The sequence below is a fragment of the Scyliorhinus torazame genome, chromosome 10 (genome assembly GCF_047496885.1).
Source record: "Scyliorhinus torazame isolate Kashiwa2021f chromosome 10, sScyTor2.1, whole genome shotgun sequence".
Taxonomy (NCBI): domain Eukaryota; kingdom Metazoa; phylum Chordata; class Chondrichthyes; order Carcharhiniformes; family Scyliorhinidae; genus Scyliorhinus; species Scyliorhinus torazame.
In genome coordinates, this window is record NC_092716.1 from 171,837,069 (window position 1) to 171,862,028 (window position 24,960).

General features: G+C 51.1%; 1 protein-coding gene across 2 annotated transcripts in view; it reads right to left on the reverse strand.

Moving 5' to 3' along the window:
• The window catches only part of ptpn5 (protein tyrosine phosphatase non-receptor type 5), a 296,571-nt gene extending 272,268 nt beyond the window's left edge, over positions 1-24,303 (reverse strand). Inside the window, exon 1 of one of the 2 annotated variants that reach the window (XM_072518941.1) lies at positions 24,013-24,303. The gene's annotated coding sequence lies outside the window, so the exon portion shown is untranslated. The remainder of the gene's footprint in view (positions 1-24,012) is intronic. The other variant, XM_072518940.1, reaches the window with a different exon arrangement.
• Between the last annotated feature and the right edge of the window lie 657 nt (positions 24,304-24,960).

Below are 24,960 nucleotides of genomic sequence, written 5' to 3' on the forward strand. Positions count from 1 at the left end.
AGGGGCTAGGCCCGCGCCGGACTGATTTCCGCCCCACCAGCTGGTGGGAAAGGCTTTGGTGCCCCGCCAGCTGGCTTGGAAATGACTTTGCCGTGCGGCGCGTGCGCGGGAGCGTCAGCGGCCGCTCACGGCATCCCCGCGCATGCGCAGTGGAAGGGGTCTCTTCCGCCTCCGCCATAGTGGAGACCATGGCGAATGCGGAAGGAAACGAGTGCCCCCACGGCACAGGCCCGCCCGCGGATCAGTGGGCCCCGATTGTGGGCCAGGCCACCGTGGGGGCACCCCCCCGGGGCCAGATCGCCCCGCGCCCCCCCCAGGACCCCGGAACCCGCCCGCGCCGCCTTGCCCCGCCGGTAAGAAAGGTGGTTTGATTCTCGCCGGCGGGACAGGCATTCCAGCAGTGGGACTTTGGCCCATCACGGGCCGGAGAATCGCCGGGGGGGGGCCCCGCCAACAGGCGCAGCGTAATTCCCACCCCCGCCGAATATCCGGTGCCGGAGAATTCGGCAACCGGCGGGGGGTCGGAGATTCCCGCCCATGATCACACTACAAGGAATATTCCATAGGACTCCAAATAGTGAGAGAGAGAAAGAGGAGCAAATTTGCAGGAAAATCAAAGCATGATGATATTGTGGGGAGTGGCTTAATTACCTATATGAATAGGATAACGTTAGAGTAAAGGGAAACGCTGATGGAATTTCTGAAATGTGCTTAGTAGACTGTGATGTGCCACGTATGGCTCCGTAAGGTTGATGTATATATGTTCACTATTGTTCTACTGTTCGATGAGTGTCGTTATCTCCACTGTTGTATATATTTATTGTTATTGCTGTTCTGTTGTTGGTTGTTGCTGTTGTACTGTTGGAATATTACTGGTGCTGCTGTTGGCTCCGCCTGTGGCTCCGCCCAGCTGTGGAGGTATAAAGCCTGTTGACCTGGGTCAGCCCTGCAGTGTGGGAGGAGCTACAGGTCGGCACATATTTAGTTTATAAAGCATCGGTTCACTGCTTCTCAGCGTCTCGTCTGAAATGATGTCTATCATAGACCTTCCTTCACCAGTATATTCTTGGTACAAGTGAGGAGGAGGTATCTCTCGACCTGGTGCTGGAGAATGAGGCGGGCCAAATACTGTCAGTGGGGAAACACTTGTGAAAGAGCGACAATCATATCATAAAGTTCACATTAGTAATGGAGAAGATTAAGGAACAATCTAGAGCAGGATTTGAATGCAGTGTTTATCTGGTCTGGCCTACAGGTGACTCCAAACTCTTAAATGCCGTCTGAAATGGCCTAGCAAGCCACTCAGTTGTATCTGCCCACTACAAAGAAAACAAAAAGGAATGGAATGATGCTGGGGACCACTCAGCATCGACCCAGACATCAGAAACGACAACAGAAAATCTCAACCCTGCAATGTCCTCCTTACTAACTCATGGGGACTTGTGCCAAAATTGGGAGAGCTGTATCAAGCAACAGCCTGATATAGTCATACCCACAGAATCATACCTTACAGACAATACCCCAGCCATCACCATCTCTGAGTACCTATCTCCTGTCCCACTGGCAGGACAGACCCAGCAGAGGGGCAGCATGGTGGTATACAGCCGGGAGGGAGTTGCCCTGGAAGTCCTCAACAACGACTCTGGATCCCATGAAGTCTCATGTCACCAGGCCAAATATGGATAAGGAAGCCTCCTGCTGATTACCACATACCATTCCCCCTCAGCTGATGAATCAGTACTCTTCCATGTTGAATACCACATAGAGGAAGCACTGAGGGTGGCAAGAGCAAAGAATTTACTCCAGGTAGGGGACTTCAATGTCCATCACTAAGAGTGGTTCGGTAGTATCACCGGAGACCTAGCTGGTCAGGTCCTAATGGACATAGATGCTGGACTGAGTCTGCGGCAGGTGGTGGGGAACCATCAAGAGGGGAAAGTCCAGGGCAGCACGGTGGCGCAGTGGGTTAGCCCTGCTGCCTCACGGTGCCGAGGTCCCAGGTTCGATCCCAGCTCTGGGTCACTGTCCGTGTGGAGTTTGCACATTCTCCCCGTGTTTGCGTGGGTTTCGCCCCCACAACCCAAAGATGTACGGCTAGGTGGATTGGCCATGCTAAATTGTCCCTTAATTGGAAAAATGAATTGGGTACTCTAAATTTATTTTTAAAAAGAGGGGAAAATCCATTGACCTCTTCCTCACCAACCTTCCAGAAGAGATGCATCTGTCCATGATCGTATCGGTAGGAATGACCACTGAAAAGACCTTTACGAGACAAAGTCCCGTCTTTACATTGAGGATATCTTCCATTGTGTTGTGTGGCACTACCACCATGCTAAATGGTATGGACTTCAAACAGACCTTGTAACTCAAGAATGGGTATCTATGATGCATTCTGGGTCATCAGCAGCAGTAGAATTGTGCTCAACCACAATTTGTAAACTCATGGTCCAGGATATCCCCATTCATTTTTTTGAAATTAAATAATCTTTATTGCCACAAGTAGGCTTTTATTAACACTGCAATGAAGTTACTGTGAAAAGCCCCTAGTCGCGACATTCCGGCGCCTGTTCGCGTACACAGGGAGAATTCAGAATGTCCAAATTATCTAACAGCACGTCTTTCGGGACTTGTGGGAGGAAACCGGAGCACACGGAGGAAACCCATGCAGACACGGGGAGAACGTGCAGACTCCACACAGACAGTGACCCAGCCGGGAACCCTGGTGCTGTGAAGCCACAGTGCTAACCACTGTCCTACCGGTCTGCCTTCACCATTACCTCCATTCTACCATTACCACCAAAACAGGGGATCAACCCCAGTTCAATGAAGAGTGCAGAAACGCCTGCTAGCTGCAACACCAGACATACCAAAGAAAAATGCGATATCAACCTGGTGAAGCTACAACACGACTGCTTGAGTACCAAACAACATAAGCAGCAAGTAATAGACAGAGCTAGCTATACGATTCCACAACCAACAGATCAGACATAAACTCTTCAGTCCTGCCACATCCAACTGTGAATGTTGGACAATTAAAGAACTCACTGGAGGAGGAGACTCCATAAATGTACCCATCCTTAATGATAGGGGAGCCCAGCACATCAGTACAAAAGATACTTGCGACAATCTTCACCCAGAAGTGCTTCATGGATGATCCATCTTAGTCACCTCCGGAGGTCCCCAGCATCATAGATGCCAGTGTCCAGTTAATTCGATTTACTCCATGTGATAGCAAGAAAGGGCAAGAGGCACTGGATACTGCAAAGGCTATGGGTCCTGGCAATATTCTGGCAATAGTACTAATGGCGTGCTCCAGAACTTGCTGTCCCCTAGACACGCTGTTCCAGTACAGCTACAACACTGGCATGTCCCAGCAATATGGAAAATTGCCCAGGTAATTACCCTGTTCACAAGAAATAAGACAAGTCCAATTGGACCAATTACTGCCCTATTAGTCTACTCTTGATCATCAGTAATTTGAGCATTTGCTCAGCAATAACCTGCTCACTGATGCTCAGTTTGAGTTTAGCCAAGGTCACTCAGCTCCTGGCCTCATTACAGCCTTCAGTCAAACATGGACAAAGAGCTGAACTCCAGAGGTGAGGTGAGAGTAATTTCCCTTGATATCAAAGCATCATTTGGCTGAGCATGGCATCTAGGAGCCCGAGCAAACTGGAGTCAATGGGAATCAGGAGGTAGCCTCTGCTGGTTGGAGCCATACATAGCGCAAAGGAAGATGGTCATGGTGGTTGGTGGTCAATCATCTTAGCTCCATGGCATCACTGTGGGTGTTATTCAGAGTAGTGTCCTCGGCCCAACCATCTTCAGCTGCTTCCTCAATAGACCTTCCTTTCATCATAAGGTCAGAAGTGGAGATGCCCGCTGATGACTGAATAATGTTCAGCACCATTCGCAACTCCTCAGATACTGAAGCAGTGTCTGTCCAAATACGTCAAGACCTGGACAATATCCAAGCTTGAGCCGACAACTGGCAAGTAACATGCCTGCCACTCAAGTGCCAGGCAATGGCCATCTCCAACAAGAGAGAATCTAACCATCACCCCATGACATCAATGGCATTACCATCGCTAAATCCCCCACTATCAACTTCCTGGGGGTTACCATTGACCAGAAACTGAACTGGATTAGCCATATAAATACTGTGGCTACCAGAGCTGGTCAGAGGCTAGGAATCCTTCTGTGGGCAACTCACCTCCTGACTCCCAAAAGCCTGTCCATTATCTACAAAACACCAGTCAGGAGTGTGATAGAATACTCTCCACGTGCCAGCTGCAACAACACTGAAGAAGCTTGACACCATCCAGGACAAATCAGCCTGCTTGATTAGTACACCTTCCTCAAACATTCAATCAGTCCACCACCGACAGTGGCAGCCGTGTGTACCATCTACAAGATGCACTGCAGTAACTCACCAAGGTTCCTTAGACAACACCGTCCAAACCCACAACCACTACCATCTGGAAAGGCAAGGGCAGCAGGCACCTTGGAACGTTACCACTTGGAGGTTCCCCTCCACATCACTCACCATCTTGACTTGGAAAGATATCGCCGCTCCTTTACTGCCGTTGTGTCAAAATCCTGGAACTCCGTCCCTAACAGCACTGTGGTTGTACCTACGCCTCAGGGACTGCAGCAGTTCAAGAAGGCAATCCACCACCACCTTCTCAAAGGCAAGTCGAGATAGGCAATAAATGCTGGCCTAGCCAGAGATGCCGACATTCCATAAATGAAGCCTAACTTCAATGGGAGGAGAGAGTCAGGGTAAAAGATATCCTGCAACAACCGACAGGAAATACTGTCTTTAATGATTAGTTGTTTCAGATACTGGCTATGTACATTGCAACAAAGGTGAAAAGTAGGGGATCTAAGCCAAGGATCAACGGATGACAAGGGAAATAGAAATTATGACGAAACAAAAAAAAGAGGGGTGTATGATGTACGTCAGATGGATTCTTCAAGCAGGAACCAGGCCAAATAAAATAAGTGGAGTAGGGGGAGGGAAGAGAAAAATCATTCTGGCAAAGAGAATATGCAAATAAAATGACAGTTAACACAAAGGAGAACTTGAAAATCTTCTACTGGTCTTCTACCGAGGTGGCAGTGTCATAGTGGTATTGTGGTATTATTGCTGGATTAGTAATCCAGAGACTCAGAGTCGTGCTTTGGTGACCTGTGTTCAAATCCCACCATAGCAGATGGTGAAATTTGAATTCAATAAAAATCTGGAATTAAAAGTTAAATTAAAAGATCCATCTGGCTCACTAATGCGCTTTATGGAAGGAAATTTGTCATCCTTACCTGGCCTATATGTGACTCCAGATCCACAGCAATGTGGTTGACTCTTAAATGCCCTCAGGGATGGGCAATAAATGGTGTCCGAGCCAGCGACGCCCGCATCCAGTGAACAAATTTTTAAAAGTAGTAAAATGGGGTTTGTGTCTGATTGGGACAAAGAGGGTGATACATGTTTAGAGATGCAGGTCAAGGCTTGAATACTTAATGTGTACTTTGTGTTTTCTATTGAAGAGGAATCTGAAAAAATACCAGTGGAAGAAGAGTCGTGTTAAAGGGTATTTTTCTGATTGGAGGATGGTAGAGTCCACGTAAGGTTCCCTGTATTTTGGTATGTAATCAATTACTTGCATATTAGAATACATAATGAAATTTCAAGATTTGCTGATTATTCCACAATTAGTAGTGTGGCAGATATTGAGGATGATAACAATTATCTATAACAGGTCATAGATAGGCCAGCAGAATGGGCAGACAAGTGGCAGGTGGAATTGCATATAGAGAAGAGTGAGGTGTTGCATTAAAAAAAATGTATTAACACTTTTCAATTTTACCAAATAAACAACATTTTTTAATTTTCACAAATCCACAAATACAACATTTCAGGACAAAATACTAAAAAGAATACAGACCCATATAACCCCTCCCCCACTTCTCAGTCCCCATTCCCCCCTAGCGACTAACGTGATTAGTTCTTTAAAATAGGCAATGAGAGGCTGCCACATCCGGAAGAATCCCTCCACCAATCCACTCACGGTGTATTTGATGTTTTTCAGGTACAGAAACTCTATTAGGTCCCCTAACCATGCCCAGGCATTGGATGGGGTTGGAGCCTCCAGCCCAGCAGAACTCCCTCCAGGCAATCAATGAGGTGAAGCCGAGAACATCCACTTCCGTCCCTGTCTGTGACCCCGATGAATCCGACACCCCAAATATGACAAGTAAAGCACAGGGCTCCAATTCAACATTTACCCTCCTCCGACCCCCCCAGCGAAAGGACCAACTCCATCCCAGAAATCCTTCCGGCCCAAGGCCTTACCAGTTTGCATCCGCCTTATAGTTGCTAAGACTTCCCCAGGACCTAGCGGTGCCTCCAAATCTTTGCGCTCCTCCTACCCCACCACAGGAAATTCCAGATCCTCCAAAAATGACAACATATCTGACCCGCCCACTGCTGGCTCTGACTTATAAAGATTTTTATTAAAAGCCTCAAAAGCACCGTTAACTCTCCAGGGCGGACACCAGCTTACCTTTCAAGCCCCTGACTGAATGATGCTCCGGGAGGCCACCTGCCGCCTCAACTGTTGAGCCAGGAGTCAGCTGGCCTTGTCCGCACATTCATAAATAACCCCTGTTGAACGCCGCAGCTGGCATACTGCCTTACCCGTAGACAACAGATCGAATTGCGTTTGCAGTTTCTTCTTATCCGCAAGAAGCTCCGGTGTAGGGTCACCTAAATACTTGCGGTTGTGACGACTGGTAGATGCACTGCAAGGAGAACAACGACTTAAAGCATTGTGGGCAAAGGCAGGAACTAAGAACCTCTAAAGGATGAAGTAAAGCTCCCTAGTCAAAGGTTTAGTAGGGGTATGTTTAAATATATGCAAGCCTGGCCAAGATTCAATGAGAAGGACATAGAAGCATATTTCATTTGAGAAAGTAGCTAAACAATTGAATTGACCAAAGACCATGTGGATGATTTGGTAGGCAGAGCTAGTGATGTGTTTGCCTCACTATCAGAGGATGTGTCAAGGGATTATGCTGTGGTGAAGTAAGCCATATTAAGTGCCTATGAACTAGTGCCAGAAGCCTACCAAAGAAGCTCAGAAATCTAAGAAAAGATCCAGGTCAGACCTCAAAAGAATTTGAAATAATGAAACAAACTAATTTTTTTCGATGGATATGAGCACTAAAACTAAACCAAACGTATGAGGCTCTTCGGGAGATAATTATTTTGGAGTAATTTAAAGATACAGGCCGGTATTTTCCGAAAATGGGGCTATGTCCCCACGCCCGCCGGAAAACGGCCGCGAATCACTCCAGAATTTTTTTTTAAAGTCCGGAATGATTCTCCGACTTCAAGAGGGATAGCAGGGCCCCAGCGTGTGCCGCGCAGCTCCTGCTGCCGATACAGGGCCCTGCACTTCCGGCCATGGGTCTGCGCATGCACACGGCGGCCATTTTCACCCCCGCTCCCGCGCAACATGGCAGAGCCACACAGCGGGCCAATGCGGAAGAAGATAGACCTGCCCACCGGATCGCGCGCACCCGCCGATCGGTAGCCCCCGATCGCAGGCCTGGCCGTTGTGGAGATCCCCCATGGAGTCTGATCCCCCCGCCCCCACCACCAGGATGGCCACCGCGGCCACGAGTCCGAGCTCCCGCTGGGTGAAACCATGCGGGAACCACGGCGGTGGAACTCGGCCAGTCGTCCGCGGAGAATCGCTGTGGGGGCCTCTTTCAACGGCCCCCGACCGCGTCGAGCGCATGCACGCGACTGCCGCCGATTCTCCGGTCGCCGGAGAATCGCATCCCGGCGTCAGAGCCGACTGAGGGCCTGAGACCCCATTCTCCACCCCGCTCGGCGCGGAGGCTCGGAGAATCCCGGGCACACTTCCTGCAGAAGTGAGTACTCATGTGGAAAGGCTAAGAGTTAAAACAGCTAGACAGGCCACAGAAATGACTGACGATTTTGAATTGGTTCATAAAGTTTAAGGTCCGATATCAATTGCGAAGGATAGAAACTGGGGACATGAGACATTCAATGCAGAGGAGGTGTGTGGTAGTAGAGGTATTACGGTACCTGGTCTGCTGGAGCACCATTGGTGGAAACTGTATGCTTTCTATTGTTTAAGATGTATGGTTGCTCCACCCTGCTAGGTGGGGTATAAGAGCCCGTGCTGCCCCAGCAGCCTTCATTCTGTACCTGAGCTGCTGCGGGAAACATCGAGCTTATTAAAGCCTTCCGTTGGACTATAACCTCGCTTTAGTGGTCATTGATCGTGCATCAATTTAATAAGCTAGTTTTAAATAAAAGGATGGAGCTCCGAATCAAGCCGGAGTGTCTGCAACTCAGCCCCCATGCGGCGAACTCAGCGGCAATGTTCAAGCACTGGCTGGCGTGCTTTAAAGGGTATCTCGGGACGGCCGGAAACACACCCATGGGAGAACAGAAAATGCAAGTCCTACACTCAAGGGTGAACCCGGAGATTTACACCCTCATCGAGGAAGCGGAAGACTTCGATGCAGCAATAGAGCTGCTAAAAGGACATTATATTCGCCCGGTAAACCAGGTCTACGCCCGGCACCTGCTAGCAACGAGGCAACAAACCCCTGGGGAATCGCTGGAAGAATTCTACCGTGCACTCCTGGTGTTGGGGAGAAACTGCAGCTGCCCGCAAGTTTTGGCGAGCGAACACACTGAACTCTTTGTCCGGGTCGCTTTCGTGTCAGGTATGCTATCCTCACAAATCCGCCAGCGACTGCGAGAAAAAGACACTCGAAGTCTCAAGGAGGCAGGGGCCCTTGCAGGCTCCCTGGATGTGGCCTCCAGAAACGCTTATGTTCCTGACCACGCGGCAGCCCCTTGGGCAGTGTGGAACCCCTCCGCAGCCGACCCCGAGACATCCCCCATCCCCCCACAAGCCTGTGCTTCAAGGCAGCCTGGCAACCCCGGGAGGCCCCACTGCTACTTTTTCGGGCAGGCCAAGCACCCCCACCAGCGCTGTCCGGCCTGCAAGGGTTGCGATAAAAAGGGCCATTTCGTGGGGGTATGCCAGGCCTGTGTGGTTGCCGCGGTCTCCAGTGGCGAATGCAAACCACCACCACAAACCTCGCCACAGACCCCGTGCGGCCAGTGGTCGCCGCCATCTTCGTACTCCAGGGCCACGTGCGGCCCCCGGGCGCCGCCATCTTGTCCCGCGGACGCCACGTAAGAGGGATGGGCTCCGCCATTTTGTGCACCCCCAGCCATGTGCGACCAATGGGAGCCGCCATCTTGGATGAACCCCCAGAACCCCAGCTCGGCTGACCACACACTGCCCGAAGTGAACATTCAACTGCTGCGATTAGCCTCGGTGACTCTGGATCTGTCCCGGCCTCGAACACTCAACTGCTACAACGACTGTATGTATCAACAGGCATGAGACGTCCTGCCTGATCGACTCAGGGAGCATGGAGAGCTTCATACACCCCGACACGGTAAGGCGCTGTTCTCTCCTCGTCCACCCCGTTAATCAAAAAATCTCCCTGGCCTCCGGTTCCCACTCAGTGGAGATAAAGGGGTTTTGTGTAGCAAACCTCACAGTCCAGGGAAGGGAGTTCAGAAATTTCCGTCTCTACGTCCTTCCCCACTTCTGCGTGGCCACACTCCTAGGTTTAGACTTCCAGTGTAACCTTCAAAGTCTGACCTTCAAATTCGGCGGCCCTATACCCCCCCTTACTGTCTGCAGCTCGCGACCCTTAAGGTCGACCGGCCTTCCCTGTTTGCGAACCTCACCCCGGATTGCAAACCCGTCGCCACCAGGAGCAGACGGACAGTGCCCAGGACCGGATCTTTATTAGGTCAGAGGCCCAAAGGCTACTGAGGGAAGGAGTCATTGAAGCCAGCAACAGTTCCTGGAGAGCTCAAGTAGTGGTGGTAAAGACCGGGGAGAAGCATAGGATGGTCATCGACTACAGTCAGACCATCAACAGGTTTACACAGCTGGACGTGTACCCTCTCCCCCGCATATCCGACCTGGTAAACAGGATCGCGCATTACAAGGTCTTCTTCATCCGCCTACCACCAGCTCCCCATCCACACTAGTGACCGCAAATACACTGCCTTCGAGGCAGATGGGCGGCTCTACCACTTCTTAAGGGTTCCCTTTGGTGTCACCAACATGGTCACGGTCTTCCAGCGCGAGATGGACCGAATGGTTGACCGGTACGGTTTACGGGCAACGTCTCGATAATGTCACCATCTGCGACCACGACCAGCAGGACCACGACACCAACCTCTGAAAATTCCTCCAGACCGCAAAAATCCTTAACCTTACATACAACAAGGAGAAATGCGTGTTTTGCATCGACCGCCTAGCCATCCTCGGCTACGCAGTGCGAAATGGAGTTCTAGGCCCCGACCCTGAATGCATGCGCCCCCTTATGGAGTTCCCCCTCCCTCACGACTCCAAGGCCCTGAAGCGCTGCCGAGGGTTTTTCAGTTACTACGCCCAGTGGGTCCCCAACTATGCGGTCAAGGCCCGTCACCTGATCCAATCCACAGCTTTTCCCCTGTCGATAGAGGCCCGCCAGGCCTTCAGCCGCATCAAAGCAGACATTGCAAAGGCCACGATGCACGCCATCGACGAGTCCCTTCCCTTCAAGGCCGAGAGCGACGCATCTGACGTAGCTCTGGCGACCACCCTCAACCAAGCGGGTAAACCCATGGCCTTCTTCTCACGTACCCTCCATGCTTCCGAAATCCGCCACTCCTCAGTCGAAAAGGAGGCCCAGGCCATAGTAGAAGCTGTACGACATTGGAGGCATTACCTGGCCAGCAGGAGATTCACTCTTCTCACTGACCAACGATCGGTTGCTTTCATGTTCGATAATGCACAGCGGGGCAAGATAAAAAACAATAAGATCTTGCGGTGGAGGATCAAACTCTCCACCTACAACTACGAGATCTTGTATCGTCCCGGGAAGCTAAACGAGCCTCCTGATGCCCTGTCCCGCGGCACATGTGCCACCACACAAGTGGACCGCCTCCGAGCCCTCCACGAGGACCTCTGCCACCCGGGGGTCACTCGCTTTTTCCATTTTATCAAGACCCGCAACCTGCCCTACTCCATCGAGGAGGTCAGGACAGTCACCAGGGACTGCCAAATCTGCGTGGAGTGCAAACCGCACTTCTACCAGCCAGAGAAAGCGCATCTGATAAAGGCTTCCCATCCCTTTGAACGCCTCAGCATGGACTTCAAAGGCCGCCTCCCCTCCACCGACCGCAACACGTACTTCCTGAACGTGATTGATGAGTACTCCCGGTTCCCATTCGCCATCCCCCGCCCCGACATGACCGCAACCACTGTCATCAAGGCCTTCCATAGCATCTTTGCACTGTTCGGGTTCCCTGCTTACATACATAGTGATAGGGGGGTCCTCCTTTATGAGCGACGAACTGCATCAATTCCTGCTCAGCAAGGGCATCGCCTCGAGCAGGACGACCAGTTACAACCCCCGGGGTAACGGACAGAAAGAGAGGGAGAATGGAACAGTCTGGAAGACTGTCCTACTGGCCCTTCGGTCCAGGAATCTCCCAGTATCCCGCTGGCAGGAAGTCCTCCCGGATGCCCTCCAGTCCATCCGGCACAGCTTTGTACCACCACCAACCAGACACTTCATGAACGTCTCCTTGTCTTCCCCAGGAAGTCCTCCTCTGGGACCTTGCTCCCGACCTGGCTGGCAGCACCCAGACCCATCCTGCTCTGAAAACACGTGCGGGTGCACAAGTTGGATCCATTGGTCGAGAGGGTCCAGCTTCTCCAAGCTAACCCCCAGTACGCCTACGTGGCGTACCCCGACGGCCGACAAGATACGGTCTCCCTACGAGACCTGGCGCCTGCCGGAGCCCCACGCACACCCCAGCCACCAGTCCCACCCTCCCCTCCACCAGGGCACCTTACAGGGGGATCGGTCCTTCCGCCGGCCCCGTCTAGGCCCCCCTACCCACCGACGCACCCCGCAGGTGCTCCCTTCCCAGGTCAACCGTTTTCCCCACCAGCTAGGGGTGTCGAAGCTGCCATGGAGATCGAGTCACGCTCCCGGAGTCACAGACGCCCGAGCCTCCACCGGAGTCACCACCGAAGCTCCGACGATCACATAGGATGACCAGGGCCCCCGATCGACTTATTGCTTCATTTAAAATTGTAAACTGTAAATTTAAATCATCAATTGTAAATAGTTATTAGAATTGTAAATAGTTACAAAACGCTGAACATAGGTATTACGGTACCTCCATAACTAATTCTACCACGTTGCCATGTTTGTAGTATCCCGCCACCACCCCCGCCGGACTCTTTTTTAACAGGGGGTGAATGTGGTAGTAGAGGTATTACGGTACCTGGTATGCTGGAGCTCCATTGGTGGAAACTGTATGCTTTCTATTGGTTAAGGTACATGGTAGCTCCGCCCTGCTAGGCAGGGTATAAGAGCCTGTGCCGCCCAAGCAGCCTTCATTCTGTACCTGAGATGCTGGGGGAAACATCTAGCTTATTAAAGCCTTCAGTTGGACTCAACCTCACTTTAGTGGTCATTGATCGTGCACCAAGGTGTAATTGATAATGTTTTTTAAAAATATATATATTTATTAAAGTTTTTTAACATAATTTTCTCCCTTACAAACAATAGCCCCCCCCCCCCACCCCCCCCCTCATAACAAAACAAAACATGAAATCGCGCAGAGCAAGATATATACATGGCAAAATGATATATTTACACAGCTTTGTACACTGGCCCTCTCCCGTACGTGCCAGTTTCCCCCAATCCTTCATGTTGTCTCTGGCTCATCCACCCTCCCAGGCAGTCCCCACTTTCCCCCCCCTTCTCCCCCCCCCATCCCAGGACGTCCCCACCCACCCCCCGCCCCCCAAGGCTGCCGCTGATCGACCTTCCTCTAACGCTCCGCGAGGTAGTCTAGGAACGGTTGCCACCGCCTGTAGAACCCCTGCGCAGACCCTCTCAAGGCGAACTTAATCCTCTCCAACGTTATGAACCCAGCCATATCATTTATCCAGGCCTCCAGGCTGGGGGGCTTCGCCTCCTTCCACATTAGCAAGATCCTTCGCCGGGCTACTAGGGACGCAAAGGCCAGAATGCCGGCCTCTTTTGCCTCCTGCACTCCCGGTTCGTCCACTCCTCCAAATATTGCTAGCCCCCAGCTTGGCTTGACCCGGACTTTCACCACCTGAGATATTGCTCCCGCCACTCCTCTCCAGAACCCCTCCAGTGCAGGGCATGACCAAAACATATGGACATGGTTCGCCGGGCTCCCTGAGCACCTTCCACATCTGTCCTCCACCCCAAAGAACCTACTCAGCCTCGCCCCCGTCAAGTGCGCTCTGTGGACCACCTTAAATTGTATCAGGCTGAGCCTGGCACACGAGGAGGAGGAATTAACCCTACCAAGGGCATCAGCCCACAGACCTTCCTCGATCTCCTCCCCCAGCTCCTCCTCCCATTTACCCTTCAACTCTTCTACCAGCGCTTCCCCCTCTTCTTTCAACTCCTCGTGTATTTCCGACACCTTGCCTTCCCCGACCCATAAACCTCTTGTGCCGGGAGCAACGGGAATTCCCTCACCTGTCGCCTCACAAAAGCCCTCACCTGCATATATCTAAAGGCATTTCCCGGGGGTAACTCGAACTTCTCCTCCAGTGCCCCTAGGCTCGCAAACGTCCCGTCGATGAACAGGTCCCCCAGTCTTCCAATCCCCGCCCGATGCCAGCTCTGGAACCCCACGTCCATCTTTCCCGGGACAAACCGGTGGTTACCCCTGATCGGGGACCACACCGATGCTCCCATTGCACCCCGGTGCCGTCTCCACTGGCCCCAGATCCTTAGCGTTGCCGCCGCCACCGGGCCCGTGGTATACTTTGTCCGTGAGAGCGGCAGCGGTGCCGTCACCAACGCCCCCAGGCTCGTTCCTTTACAGGACGCCATCTCCATCCTCTTCCATGCCGCCCCCTCTCCCTCCATAACCCACTTGCGGATCATCACCACATTTGCTGCCCAGTAGTAGCTCCCCAGGTTTGGCAGCGCCAACCCTCCTCGGTCCCTACTGCATTTCAGGAACCCTCTCCTTACTCTCGGAGTCTTATTCGCCCACACAAACCCCATAATACTCCTGCCTACTCTCTTAAAAAAGGCCTTAGTGATCACGATGGGAAGGCACTGAAACACAAACAGAAACCTCGGAAGGACCACCATTTTGACCGAATGCACTCTACCCGCCAGCAAGAGCGGTAGCATGTCCCATCTTTTGAAATCCTCCTCCATTTGCTCCACCAACCTCGTCAGATTCAGTTTATGTAAGGTCCCCCAACTCCTGGCTATCTGGATCCCCAGATACCGAAAGCTCCCCTCCGTCCTCCTCAGCGGTAGGTCCCCTATCCCTCTTTCTTGGTCCCCCGCCTGTAATACAAAGAGCTCACTCTTCCCTACATTGAGCTTGTAGCCCGAAAACTCCTCAACTCCCTTAGAGTCTGCATGACCTCCACCATCCCCTCCATTGGATCCGCCACGTACAGCAACAGGTCATCCGCATATAGCGACACCCGATGCTCTTCTCCCCCTTGGACCACCCCCCTCCATTTATTAGACTCCCTCAATGACATGGCTAATGGTTCGATCGCTAATGCGAACAACAGGGGGACAGGGGGCACCCCTGCCTCGTCCCTCGGTACAGTCGAAAGTACTCCGATCTCCGCCGGTTCATCACTACACCCGCCATCGGGGCCCTATAAAGGAGCTTAACCCAGCTGATAAACCCTCCCCCGAACCCAAACCTACGCAGCACCTCCCAGAGGTACTCCCACTCTACTCGGTCAAAGGCCTTCTCCGCGTCCATAGCTGTCACTATCTCCGCATCTCCCTCCTCCGATGACATCATTATCACGTTCAAGAGCCTCCGCACATTGGTGTTTAGTTGCCTGCCCTTTACAAATCCCGTCTGGTCCTCGTGCATTACCCCCGGGACACAGTCCTCGATCCTCGTGGCCAGCACTTTTGCCAGCAACTTTGCATCCACATTGAGGAGCGAGATCGGCCTGTACGATCCACATTGCAGTGGGTCCTTGTCCCGCTTTAGGATCAAGGAAATTGTCACTTCCGACATTGTCGGGGGCAGGGTCCCCTCCTCTCTTGCCTCATTAAAGGTCCTCACCAGTAGCGGGGCTAACAGGTCTACGTACTTCCTGTAGAACTCCACCGGCAATCCGTCCGGTCCCGGGGCCTTCCCCGCCTGCATGCTCCCCAAACCTTTGCTCAGCTCCTCCAACCCAATTGGTGCCCCCAAACCAGCCACTTCTTGCTCCTCCACCCTCGGGAATCTCAGTTGACCTAGGAATCGTCTCATCCCCTCTTCCCCCGTTGGGGGCTGGGATCTGTACAGCTCTTCATAAAAGGCCTTAAATACCTCGTTTATTTTCGTCGCACTCCGAACCGTGGCTCCCCTTCCATCTTTGACTCCCCCTATTTCCCTCACTGCCATCCTCTTACGGAGCTGGTGTGCCAGCATCCGACTGGCCTTTTCCCCATACTCGTAGGTCGCCCCCTGCGCTTTCCTCCACTGTGCCTCCGCCTTCCCTGTGGTCAACAGGTCAAACTCCATCTGGAGCCGTCGTCTTTCCCCAAGTAATCTTTCCTCCGGGGCCTCTGCGTATCTCCTGTCCACTCTCAAAATCTCCCCCACTAACCTCTCCCTTTCCATACCCTCTGTCTTCTCCCTCTGAGCCCTAATGGAGATTAGCTCTCCCCTGATCACCGCCTTCAACGCCTCCCATACCACCCCCACCCGCACCTCCCCGTTGTCGTTGGCCTCCAAGTACCTTTCGATACACCCCCTCACCTTCCCACACACCACCTCGTCCGCCAGCAGTCCCACATCCAGCCGCCACAACGGGCGTTGGTCACCCTCCTCTCCCAGCTCCAGTTCCACCCAGTGCGGTGCATGGTCCGATACGGCTATGGCAGAATACTCCGTCCCCTCCACCCTCGGGATGAGCGCCCTACCCAGAACAAAGAAATCTATCCGGGAGTAGGCTTTGTGTACATGGGAGAAGAAAGTAAATTCCCTGGCCTGCGGCCTTGCAAACCGCTATGGGTCCACTCCCCCCATCTGATCCATAAACCCCCTAAGTACCTTGGCCGCCGCCGGCCTCTTTCCAGTCCTTGATTTGGAGCGGTCCAGTGCTGGATCCAACACTGTATTGAAGTCCCCTCCCATTATCAGGCCTCCTATTTCCAGGTCCGGTATGCGCCCCAACATGCGCTTCATGAATCCTGCATCATCCCAGTTCGGGGTGTATATGTTTACCAACACCACCCACGTCCCTTGCAGCCTACCGCTCACCATTACATATCGCCCTCCATTGTCCGCTACAATAGTCTTGACCTCAAATGACACCCGCTTTCCCACTAATATTGCCACCCCTCTGTTCTTCGCGTCCAGTCCAGAGTGGAATACCTGTCCTACCCATCCCTTTCTTAACCTGACCTGGTCCGCCACCTTCAGGTGTGTCTCTTGGAGCATGACCACGTCCGCCTTCAGTCCCTTTAAGTGCGCGAACACTCGAGCCCTCTTCACCGGCCCATTGAGGCCCCTCACATTCCACGTTATCAGCCGGATTGGAGGGGCTCTCACCCCCCCCCCCCCCCCACCCCCTACCCGCGCCGACTAGCCATCTCCTTTTCTGGGCCAGTCCCGTGTCCACGCCTCCCTCACCCTCCAGTCCCCCAGATGGGGGACCCCCGTCCCGACCACCTCTTCTGTGTCCCATTCCCTTTCGGCCAGTGCAGCAGCAACCCTTTCCCCCTCCCCCTCCCCTCCCCCCCGCTAGACCCCTGTCTAGCAGTTTTGCTCCCCCCATGTCACTCCCGTAAGTCAGCTGACGCCTGCTGACCCCGGCTTCCCCCGCCGTCCCATTGACCTCCCCGTGTGGGAGTCTCCCAATCAATATGCATTCCTTCGTTCCCCTTCCCGCCTTTCTTCCCGCACGCGGGAAAAAACCTTGCGCTTTCCAAAGACCGCTCCGCCCCCTCTGGCGCAGCTCCTGTTGTGGCCTTGACTCTCTCCCCCAGCCCATGTAACATTTCCTGCGCGTGATTGACCCCCTATATACAACAACCATCACACATCAAACCTCAAACATCCCCCCCACCCTCACAAACCCTCAGTTAGAGTCTAACTTTTCAGCTTGTACAAAGGTCCACGCCTCTTCAGGCTTTTCGAAGTAATAGTGTTGGCTCTTGTATGTGACCCACAGTCGCGCTGGCTGCAGCATTCCGAATTTCACTTCTTTCCGGTACAGTGCCGCTTTGGCCCGGTTGAAACCCGCTCTCCGCTTTGCAACCTCCGTGCTCCAGTCCGGGTATATTCGGATCTCTGCATTGTCCCACTTACTGCTCCGCTCCTTCTTGGCCCATCTCAGGACCCTCTCTCTGTCCGTGAACCGGTGGAACCTCACCACCATCGCCCTTGGCGGCTCATTTGCCTGGGGCTTCTTCGCCAGCACCCGATGTGCCCCGTCCAACTCCAGCGGCCTCGAAGGGGCCCTCGTGCCCATCATCGCCTCGAGCATCGTGCTCGCGTATGCCCCAGCATCGGCCCCCTCCACTCCCTCAGGGAGACCCAGGATTCACAGATTCTTTCTCCTCGACCTGTTCTCCAGGTCTTCGAGTCTTCCCGCCCACCTCTTGTGTAGCGCCTCGTTCTGCTCCACTCTCACCGCCAGGCCCACGAGCTCGTCCTCGTTCTGACTGACTCTTTTCTGTACCTCCTGGATCTTAACTTTGTGAGCCTTCTGGGTGATCCCGAGTCCTTCAATTGCCGAAAGCATTGGTGCCAACATCTCCTTGCGCATCTCCTCGCGCTGCTCCTCGAAGCAGCTCTTGATGAACTCCTGCAGCTCCCCTTTGTCCCTGGCTGCCGCCATTTTGTTTTCTTTCCCTCGCTTCTCCCGTTGCTCCAGTGCCGTTCCTTTGGCCGTTACACTTCTGGTCCGTTTCATAGAAGTTGGAGGGGGACGTCTCTCTTCCCTTCCCCACGGGTTGCGTCAAAAAAAGGTTCCGTTGGGGCTCATCTAACGAGCCCGAAAGTCCGTGGTAGCGGGAGCTGCCGAATCGTGCGGCTTAACTCCGCATAGCCACAACCGGAGGTCAATTGGTAATGTTAAGGAGAGTGTGCCTCATAGTAAAAAGGAAACCAGTGATAGAGAGATAAAAAAACTTAAATGTTTTGATTTTAATAAAGTTGGACATGGGGGCGAAATTCTCCGGAAACGGCGCGATGTCCGCCGACTGGCGCCCAAAACGGCGCCAATCAGACGGGCATCGCGCCGCCCCAAAGGTGCGGAATGCTCCGCATCTTTGGGGGCCGAGCCCCAACATTGAGGGGCTAGGCCGACGCCGGAGGAATTTCCGCCCCGCCAGCTGGCGGAAACGGCATTTGTTGCCCCGCCAGCTGGCGCGGAAATGACATCTCCGGGCGGCGCATGCGCGGGAGCGTCAGCGGCCGCTGACAGTTTCCCACGTATGCGCAGTGGAGGGAGTCTCTTCTGCCACCCCATGGTGGGGACCGTGGCGAAGGCGGAAGGGAATGAGTGCCCCCACGGCACAGGCCCGCCCGCGGATCGGTGGGCCCCGATCGCGGGCCAGGCCACCGTGGGGTGTCAGATCGCCCCGCGCCCCCCCCAGGACCCCGGAGCCCGCCCACGCCGCCTTGTCCCGCCGGTAAGGTTGGTGATTTAATTTACGCCGGCGGGACAGGCAATTTATCGGCAGGACTTCGGCCCATCCGGGCCGGAGAATCGAGCGGGGGGGCCCGCCAACCGGCGCGGCGCGATTCCCGCCCCCGCCGAATCTCTGGTGCCAGAGACTTCGGCAACCGGCGGGGGCAGGATTCACGCTAGCCCCCGGCGATTCTCCGACCCGGATAGCACAATTGCTTCACAGCTCCAGGGTACCAGGTTCGATTCCGGCTTGAGTCACTGTCTGTGCGGAGTCTGCACATCCTCCCCGTGTGTGTGTGGGTTTCCCTTAGTGTTCCCTTAGTGTTGGGTGGGGTTACTGGGTTAAGGGGATAGGGTGGAGGTGTTGACCTTGGGTAGGGTGCTCGTTCGAAGAGCCGGTGCAGACTCGATGGGCCGAATGGCCTCCTTCGGCACTATAAAAAAAATTCTATAATGTCGCCCGTGAAGTCACAGTGATGGTGGCTTAAGAAAAGTACTGGGAAGATAGACTGAGTAAAACAGGATAAGCCATTAACCTGATCACCTCCCAGAGAATAATGCTCCTCCTCTCCAACCCAATCCTTCCACCAAACAATCAAGTTAGGCTCATTGAACCATGCCGAAAAAGGTCCTAAAGCTCTTCCCCCACTGCGCCCCCGTTCACTAGTTAAAACCTTGCTGCCAGCAAGGTAGCCCTCACTTCGGGTAAGTATGGAGGAACATAGTAAAAATAAACTCCCTAGCCTGTCCTTGTTACATATGTAAAAGATTCCTACCAGAGACCATGAGCTGGATTCTCCGACGGCATGGGAACTGTGACATTTTACGACACCAAAACGGCGCCAAACCCTCACCGATTCCGGGACCGGTGAGGAGCTAGCAGCGGCGTCCAGTAGCACTCCCAACACACATGCTAAAAGTGACCAGAGAATGGGAGAGCCCGTGGCCGTGCATGCGCACGGCGAGAACCTGCAGCGGTCACGCCGTACAACATGGCGCCGACCGTGCACAGACCCGACCTGCCAGATAGTGCCTTTCTGGACCCCCCCCTCGCTACCCCAGAACCACGCCCCATCAGTTCCCCCAGCCCCCCCGAAAACAGGCACCGCCCCCGATTCGGTCGATTACAAAACCGCCGTCGGCAAGCGGAGAATCCCACCGTATGTATTTCCATTAATATTACCTTAACCATTACCCCCTACCCACATTTGTCCCCCTCCCACATGACATATGCAAACCCTAAATAACAACAAATATATACAGTATACAAGAAATCCCAAACAAACCCATCCCATCCAGAACACTAACAATCACCATAGAATCCCTTTAACTGAGTCTCAGACTGTGGTTCTTTAACAAAGGCCTCCGTCTCTTCCACCGTATCGAAATAGTGGTATTTCACCCCACAGGTAACCCACAGCATTGCTGGGTACACCATCCCAAACCTCACTCCACTCTGATATAATGCCGCCTTCGCCTTATTAAAGCCCGTCTGCCTCTTTGCCAGCTCAGCTCTGATGTCTTGATACATCCGGATGGTGCTCCCTTCCCATCGCAAGTCTCGATTTCTTTGGCCAATTTCGGGACGCTCTCCTTCTCTCAGACATTATGGAATTTTACAACTGCCCGTGGTGGCTCAATATCTGCGGCTTCTGCCGGAGAATTTGATGGGCGCTATCCAACCCTGGGGGAATATCTGTCCATCGCACCCCGCCCCCCCCTGCCACCGCCGCCACCAGCTTCCCGAAATCAGAGAAAAATACTCAATGGGATTTGGGCCCTCAATCCCCTTCGGCAACTCCACGATTCTCAAGTTTTGTCTCATTGACCTGTTCTCCAGGTCATCCATTTTTGCCCTCAGGATCTTGTTTCCCTCCCCACCAACGAGATCTCGGCCTCTAACGAGGCGATTTGATCGCTGTGCCTCGATAAAGTTTCTTCCACTCTCTTTAACACCTGTCTGTGCTCCTTCACAGCCTCCAAGGTTTTCTCCACCTTCTCTCGAATCGCACCAAGCGCCTCAATCGACTATTTGAGGGTTTCCATCATCACCTGCCCTTGTTTCTCAAAATGCTTCTCAAACTGCTTCTAATATTCTGAGGCCTGTACCCTCGTCAGTATAGCAGCCGTAATAGGAGCTACCACACCTGTTGGAGTTGTATCAACCATCTTCCCTCCTAGTGAGCCACGCTAACTCGCCCAAATCCGTCGAAGGATTTCCATTTGCAATGTTCTTTCCACCAGCGTTTTTTGAGATTTTCAACATTTTTTCCTTGACAGGCCTTTAGATGGCCGAGTTTGTTCACCAAAATTCCTCAGGATTCGGACAAAAAGGACTAAAAAAATAAGTACCCTGCGGGAGCTTGCTAGTGTGCGACCTTCGCCTACATGCCCCCACAGGAAGTCTTGAGGTGTTGCATTTTAACAGAAGAGATAGGGAGGCTAATATAAACTGAATAGTACAGTTCTAAAGTGTGTGCAGGGGCAGAAGATCTGGGAGTTCATATGCATCGATCTTTGTCGGTGAGAGGACATAATGAGAAAGTGATTGGCAAAGGGATCTTGGGCTTCATAAATAGAGATCTTGAACACACAAGTGGGACATTTATGCTGAACTTTTATAAGCTCTGGTTGGACACAACTAGAGGTTTGCATCCAGTTCTGATCACCACACTTTAAGGAAGGATGTGTGGGTCCTGAAGAGAGTGCAGAGGAGATTTACCAGAATGGTACCAGGAATGAGGAATTTCGCTACTAACTTAGGTTGGGAAAGTTGGGGTTGTTCTCCTTGGAGCAAAGGAGATCGAGTAGAGCTTTGATAGAAGTGTGCAAGATTATGATGGGTTTAGATGAGTTAGACAAAGAACAACATCCCATTTGTTGATTGTACAAGAACTAAGGGACACAGATTCAAGGTTTTGGGCAAGAGATGCATGGGAGTTGTGAAGAATAACTTTTTGTACGCAGTGGTAACTCCCTGCCTAAGAGAGGATGGTGGAAGCAGAGATGAACAGTGATATAAAAGATAATTGGATGGGCACTTGAGGGAAATAATCTTGCAGGGCTATGGAAATAAGTGCAGTGGAATGAGACTGACTGGATTATTCTATAGAGAGTCGGCATAACATTGATCAATGGAATTACTTCTTTCTCTACAGTAATGACTCTCGGTGCTCAACCCAATTATATTGGTTGACTCAGGTCCTAAATATGGCCCTGATGTGTCCCTGTGCAGCAGTATTATGAGAGGTCTCTTCTCCCAGGATTCTAGGCTACTGAAATTTGTACTGCTTTACAAGTTTTTTTGTGCTGCCATTTCTACCAACCATATCAACACATTGTGAACGAGTGACACATTTTCTCATTAAGTCTTGTATATCTCATGTTATTACTTCAGTCAATTCACCTCATCCTAGTCAAGGATATTGAATCTTCACAAGGTTCTTCTAATCCTTCCTATAACTACAGCAGAAGGTCCGCAGGGACCACCAAGAATCAAGGTAAATGCTGTTTACGCCATTTCTCTGCAATTTCCACAAATTCCACTGAGGTTGCAATGAATGATCACAAGAAACCCGGCAGAAATTTAACCATTGACCTGTCCTATTTCCTCTCTCTCTACCTGTTTTTTTCCCCCCTTCTCCTTCCTTTCAGTTTATTCTCATCATCTAGTGATAGGCTTGCACATAAAATGTAGCGTGTCTGCTCTGTCCACAAATGCTACCTGACCAGTTGTGTGATTCCAGCAGTTTGTTTCAGATTTCCAGTGCCTGCAGTTTATTTGTATTTTTTAATTATGCTGTTTTTAGGCCCACCTCATTTTCCTCCAGAAATGACAATATATTGAAATCATATTCAAATGGCAAAAATATATCATCCTATATAACCAGATAAGCAAGACATGTGGCATTTATTTGTTGACCTGATAACACTTATTCAACCACAGATAGTTCTAACAATTTGAATAAATCACTCACTATTTTATTACCAGAACAAATATTATACATTCAACAAATCAAACCATTACGAACATAAACCTATTCTCAGTCTGTGTGATTCACTCAGGAGCCTGAGGATGACTGGAGGGTGACTCAAGCTCCTTTAAACTCTAAAACCTACCCAATAACGAGTTGCAGCCTGAATCCTTTTATTGTGTAAGGCAATGCTTGGTATCATCATCTTTATCCTTGCATTGTCTCCATTTAAGATACCCTACAGCATGACACAGCAATTTTTATAGGATCCTGTTACTGTGCTGATTAGCAAAAAAAATTAGTCATTTTTAGATTACGCCCTGTGATATTAGTGTATAATTGTATTATTGTTTTTAATTATATTATTCTATTAATGGCAAACATAGGAAATTTGCACAGATGCATGAAGCTATTGTGGACTAATAATAATCAGCATAATTTTTTAGTATTATTTAAATGCTAAATCCATGCTCAATTCAGATAATTAATTCTTCCATAAAAAGGTCCAAATGCCTGATTAAATGTGTGCTCATCGCCTTATGCAATAAATGGGTCAACGCCTTTTGCCAGTCCAAAATCAGCAAAGACACGATCAAGATTAGGCTGTGGGGGTGGTACTGTGACTCGAGTTCTGTTGCTGATGATGATCCATTGGAAACCTCACTAACAAATCAATGCCTCCATGTCATAAAACACAGTAGAAAGTGGAAAACTGAATGTTTTTTCTCAGAAAGCAGACTTTTGATGTCCAGTTCACCTTTTGAAAATTTTTCAGACTGTCAACAAAAAACCAGACACAACGTGGTTTATTCAGAAGCTGTCATTAAGCCAGTGCGTCTGACATTCGCCAACTGATAAATAAAATATAAACCCCACCACCACAAAATCACTGAAGTGTTGAATTATTATGACAGCATCTTCAGAATTCTCTCGCTCAGGATTTGACTAACTGAACCACATGTACATTATAGTCCTTTCTGTACCATAACCAGACTCTGGATAACAGGTCAATATGTGCAATTAAAAAAAAGCTAAATGTTTATACACAACAGCCCATGTTATACCCTTAGAAACAATAATATATGGACATATTAAAAGCTTTACATGGGTCTTGGCTGCGTTAAGGTTTAAGTATACACTATGACTGCTTCTCGAAGATGCTTCTTGCATGCATCTGTAAGCTTCTCTGAAACTACGGTAACGCACTGGAAAAATAGATCAAAGAAATGGATATTTACCATTTGAAGAAGTTTGTCAGCCGACCTGCTGTTTACATCACATTCACCAAGGTTAATCACGAGCAACACATGTGAACTCTGCCAAACTGAGGACTTGTCTACCTTCCTTTGAGCACCTGTGGCTTAAAGTGCAGAATATCTGTTGGCAAGTGGTGGTCATGGATGTTGGGGGGAGGGGAGGATGGGGTACGTCAGAAGTAAACCTTGCACTGCTTTCTGTTATAAACCCGAACCAGGGAAGACAAAGGATCTTGTCTCTGCTTGGTGAGCTAAGATGCTAATCAAGGTTGGGGGAAGAATGCTCCGGATATCACGATTCATTGACAAGTGTCTCAGAGCAGCTGCTGTCTTCACGCCCACATCCCTGATTAAATTGTGAAGGCTTTTTTTCCTCTCTCACCGTTTCAAGCTCTCTTCCTTTCTCGTCGGCTCAGTGGTTTGATGAACAGGATACTTTCAAAGCCCACCCACACACATGCACACATATATCACACATGCTCCCTTAAATTAAGCAGAAACATGAATGGAAAAAGCAAAAGGGAAATGAAATAGCAAACAATGCCAGGAAGAGTGTGCAGATTACAAACAAACTGCTCCTAGGTGTTTCAGTAAGCTCTGATTGCATCAATATAGCTCCAGTAAATTCAGGCAGCATCTCTTCCGCACACAGAATCTCATTACTGTTGCAGGAGAATTGTACACAACCTGAATTGAAAAAAAAATACAATTGACTCATTCCTTACTATTATGGGCCAGGGTTTAGAGAACCCCAAAGTGTATCATGGAGTTCACCTGACCCACAACTTTTAATGGATTGTGTATGGGGAGTACACGGCCCACTCCACAGGTGTGGTACAGCAGAAATGGAAACATATTTTTTAAAGCAAAACAATGTTTATTCTATGATCTCAAGTTAACCTTTTTAAAACATAGTGAACATCTTAGCAA